Source organism: Rhinopithecus bieti, unplaced genomic scaffold (assembly GCF_001698545.2).
Source record: "Rhinopithecus bieti isolate Rb0 unplaced genomic scaffold, ASM169854v2 scaffold_39857, whole genome shotgun sequence".
Classification (NCBI taxonomy): domain Eukaryota; kingdom Metazoa; phylum Chordata; class Mammalia; order Primates; family Cercopithecidae; genus Rhinopithecus; species Rhinopithecus bieti.
The window spans coordinates 203,123-207,678 of NW_016816641.1; the positions used below are offsets into that span (position 1 = coordinate 203,123).

At 52.4% G+C, this 4,556-nt stretch overlaps 1 long non-coding RNA gene across 1 annotated transcript; it reads left to right on the forward strand.

Annotated features, from left to right (window-relative positions):
* The first annotated feature begins 6 nt into the window (after positions 1-6).
* On the forward strand, positions 7-3,040 carry LOC108517217 (uncharacterized). The gene is made up of 3 exons (XR_001882042.1): positions 7-132; positions 1,738-1,819; positions 2,382-3,040. It is a non-coding gene; the product is annotated as an uncharacterized LOC108517217 (long non-coding RNA).
* Positions 3,041-4,556: the final 1,516 nt, after the last annotated feature.

Consider the following 4,556-nt stretch of genomic DNA (forward strand, 5'->3'; position numbering starts at 1 on the left):
CCACCGCCGTCTCCGGCTCGGCTGGCCGCCCGCCGCCCATGCCGCGTTCCCAGCGCCGTGCGCCCCAGCGCGTCCGGCCCCGAGCGGCGGCCCTGCAGGGCCTTCTGGGGCGCCCGCTGCCTCCGACTCCCGGTAGGGGCAGGTAGGAAGTGGGGCAGGCGATCCCAAAGTCCTCGCGGCCGCCCGGCACGAGGCGCCGCTGCAGTGCCCCCGTACCCGGGCTCGGCTCTTCGCCCCGCGAGCTCCCTGGGAAGACGGCCGCGGAGACCCGAACTCGGAACCGAGGGGAAAGGCTTGGGGGAGGCACTCCGAGCCCTGCCTCGGCCGGACTCTTGGGGGGCCGACCCTCTCCGCCCCCCTCTTCCCCACTCCTGGGCCACGAGTTTGAGCCTAACCGGGTTAAGTGCCCAGGGACGGCGGACCTGGGGTCCTCCAGTCCAAGGTCGAGGGAAGACTGCACAGCGGCAGGGCCAGCCTCCTCTGGGCCTACTGTTAGAGGAGTCACGACTTCGTCTGCATTTGTATAGACAGGTGGATATATGAGCAGAAGTAACCCACCTCCTTTTAATATTTTTAGCTTTTTGTTTTTTTTAAACACCAACCGCTTGCCAGGCACCAGGCCAGTCACTTTATATTATCTCCTCCTTATGTACATGATTTGATCCACATAATCCTGTCAGGCTGACATTATTAATCCCATTTTACAGATAAGGAAACTGAGGCACACAACGTTTAAATAATTTGCCCAAAGTTCCACAACCAGCAGACCTCAGATCCTGCAAGAGACTGGGGTGTTTGGCAGAACCTGAATCCAAGCTACTTGCAATATACTAGCCGGAGCCTCACCCTCCCTGGGCCCTAGAAAACGTTTGTGCTACTTGGCTGAGGCCGACGCTGCTTGAGCTGAGAAAGAAAAGAAGGAAAATGTGGCCAAGAGCTTCCCAAGCTGGGTTATTCCAAGGTCGCAGAGCAGCCTGTGCCCAACTCTTCGCTTCCTGTGAGATAACCTGGCTGCACAGGATCAGCCTGTGGCCTCCTGAACACAGGTTCCCGGGTAATGGAAAGAAAAAAAAAATCGGCCGGGCGCGGTGGCTCAAGCCTGTAATCCCAGCACTTTGGGAGGCCGAGACGGGCGGATCACGAGGTCAGGAGATCGAGACCATCCTGGCTAACATGGTGAAACCCCGTCTCTACTAAAATTACAAAAAACTAGCCGGGCGAGGTGGCGGGCGCCTGTAGTCCCAGCTACTCCGGAGGCTGAGGCAGGAGGATGGCGTAAACCCGGGAGGCGGAGCTTGCAGTGAGCTGAGATCTGGCCACTGCACTCCAGCCTGGGTGACAGCGCGAGACTCCGTCTAAAAAAAAAAAAAAAGAAAAAAGAAAAAAAAATCCACTGAGTGTTTTCTGTGAGCCAGGCACCATTGAGAACTCTTTTCCTGTGTCAACCCCTTCTATCCTCACCACATGCCCCATGAGATGGGTACAGTACATTTTCCTTTAAGTACCTTTGGTGTATCACTGTCTACATTTTATATAGGAGGAAACTGAGGCCCAGAGAGGTTAAATCATGGTAATTCTTAAGGCAACTGATGAAAATCAGCAAACCGGTTCAAATCCCTGGGGCACTATTTTTTACTGGGACACCTTAGACAAGTTAATTTATCAGAGACTTCCTCAATTTACTCCTCTATAAAATGGAGATAATATTTAATGAATGCCGATCCCATTCATTCAAAGGTACGATTCGGGCACCTTTAGAAACACTGCAAAAACTGGAAACTGGAGGAACAAAGCCAGATCCTCAAAGTTGAGCTGGAAGGTAAGTCCAGTTGGCCTTGTCCCAAAGTGGGGACTTCCCCTCCACCAAGGAACTAAGACTTGTAGGGGCCACACTGGGTAGTGCCAGCCACAGTTGGGAGAACAATACTCCAGCAGTCAGACTGAGGCAGGAAGTGAGTCACGCTTCTTCCTTAGGCTGTGAGCAAGAGAACTCCATTGAGGGGAAACAGGGACAGGGCTGGCCCCACCTATCTTCCCACTTGTCCTCAGGCCTAGAAGAAAGGTCAGCCCAAAAAAAAGCAATACTTGCTGCTTCAGGTGCCCCACCCATCCTGGAGGCTGGCCCCAGGGGAGCCCGCAGTGGGTCTTTGGAGGGGGAGGGGCTAGCCTAGGCTCAGATGGCTGCCACCCAGGCAGAGGCGGTGGGAAGTGGAGCTTCCCAGTTTCTCCCAGCCAGCTTGCCTCTTCAATCCTGACTTTGGCATAAGGCAAAATTCTTTAAACTGGGTTCTCAGAGGTGCATCCCTCAGAGGGAGGAATGAGGACAGGATTGAGCAGGTAAGCACCTCTCTCTGCTTCACCCAGAGTGTCTCATATTTTAGGGTTTCACATGAGATTGTATTTTACAACAACTCTGCTGCTAAAAAGAATTTGAAAGCCACTGTCCGTGAGACCTCGCTGGAAAAAATCCCATTTGACCACAACTGGTGACTTCTGCCTTTATCTCATTGCAACAAGTCCTGTGGGCAGGTATTGTTCTCTTTATCACTCTCAACTGGCCCTGGAGCCCAGGTCTCCTGACTTGGGGCCCTAGGGGCCCAAGGTCCTCTGGATCCCACCTTATCAGTTTTACACAACAGTTAGCAGGACTTGGGCATGTGACAGAAGTCTGGAGATGAGTGGGAGGAGCAGGGCCTGATGGGTAAGTGGGGGCAGCAAAGGGGCTCCCATTTTCCCAGCAGGGCTCTGGGAGGAAGAGTTCAGCTAGGCCTCTCTTTATCCTTGATTTGGGGCTAATCCAGGGAGGCTCCTGAGAGTAACATAGTCCTAAATCCACCCAGTCATCCTGACTCCAAGTACTCCTGTTGTCTCCTTGGGGTGCTCTGGGAGTCCTCTGTGAAATCTCTGGCCCACCTCAGGCACAGCAAATAAAGCCTCTGGCAGCAGCACCCACACCTCGTTTTAAGCAGAATGTCTACACAACATTCAGACTTGCATAGAAGGATGCCCAACAAAATTCCACTGGTGTTCTCTCCGAGTGAAAGGGTCACATTTGCGATCTTTGTTTTCTTCTTTTTGCTTACCTGCATTTTTCAGGAATGTCCACAAGAACTCCTAAAATAATTAAACCTTTAAGTCAATGCGAAATCGAATAAAGCATATCCATACTTCACCATCCAGCTCTAGAACACCTGGGATTCATCCTGGCCGCTGCTGCTTCCCCACCACAGGCTGCAGCTGCAACAGTCAGGCTCCTATCCCTTCACAGGGCGGGGCTCTTCCAGTTCTGGCTAAACCACTTTGGGAAAACCTTCTTTATATGACAGGCAAATAGGGTCTCTGTGGGTGGGGGGAGGAGCTAAAAGTGATGTGGTGGTGACATATCTGGTCGCGCTGGGACTGGATCCTAACATGGCCAGCCCTTCTCATTTTCCTCACGTACTGGGGTAGGTCTGCGCTTACCTTCTGCCTAGCTTTGCTGCATCCCAGCCACTGGCTGACTTAATGGCTTCCTCCCACCAGCTCCAGCTCCTTGTCTTCTGCCTTGCCTTCCATGGCCAGCAAGTGCTGCCACAATTATGTACCTAATAAATGCTTTGGGTGCGGTCTCACCTGGCAGACATTCATTGAGCAGCTGCTGAACGCTGGGCTGTGGTGCGCCATAGCTGGATCCCTTAGAGCTTGTCCATAGGAAGCCAGAGACCACCTCTAGTAGGGTTGCATGGAGGTACCTGGGACACACCACGATCTTCTTCAGTCTGCGACCTCCCTGACCTTCCAGCTTCAACAAGCCTGCTGCCCTTCCTTCTCTCTGTTGATTCAGAAATGTGAATCACTCAATCCTCATAGTTTCTTTTTGTTTGTTTGTTTTATGGTTTTTTTTTTTTTTTTTTTTTTTCTGAGACAGAGTCTCGCTCTGTTGCCCAGGCTGGAATGCAATGGCCTGATCACAGCTCACTGCACCCTCCACCTCCTGGGTTCTGGCAATTCTCATGCTTCAGCCTCCCGAGTAGCTGGGATTATAGGCGCCTGCCACTTGTATTTGTGTGTGTGTGTGTGTTGTTAGTAGAGACGGGGTTTTGCCATGTTGGCCAGGCTGCTCTCGAACTCCTGCTCAAGTGATACACCCACCTCGACCTCCCTAAGTGCTGAGATTATTAGGCATGAGCCACCGTGCCTGGCCCCCTTGTTGAGTTTTCAATCGGTTTGTCATCCTGAACAGGGTTTCTCTACCTTGGCATTATTGACATCTTGGGTCGGATACTCTGTAGGGGAGACTGCACTCTGCATTGCAGGATGTTTAGTTGCATCCCTAGTCACTAAACGTTAGCTGCTAGTAGCACTCCCGCTCCCATGATGACAACCAAAAAGATCTCCAGGTATTGCCAAATTTCCCTTGGGAGACAAAAATCACTCCCAGCAGAGAACCACTGTCGCAGAGTGAGGAGTGGGAACGTCACAGGATGGTGGTTAGTGTGCCAGGGTTCGAGGCAGCAAGAGTTGTCTGCTGGGAACTAAGCTCTAAGACAGCTGACAGCGAGGGAGAAAACTCCCAA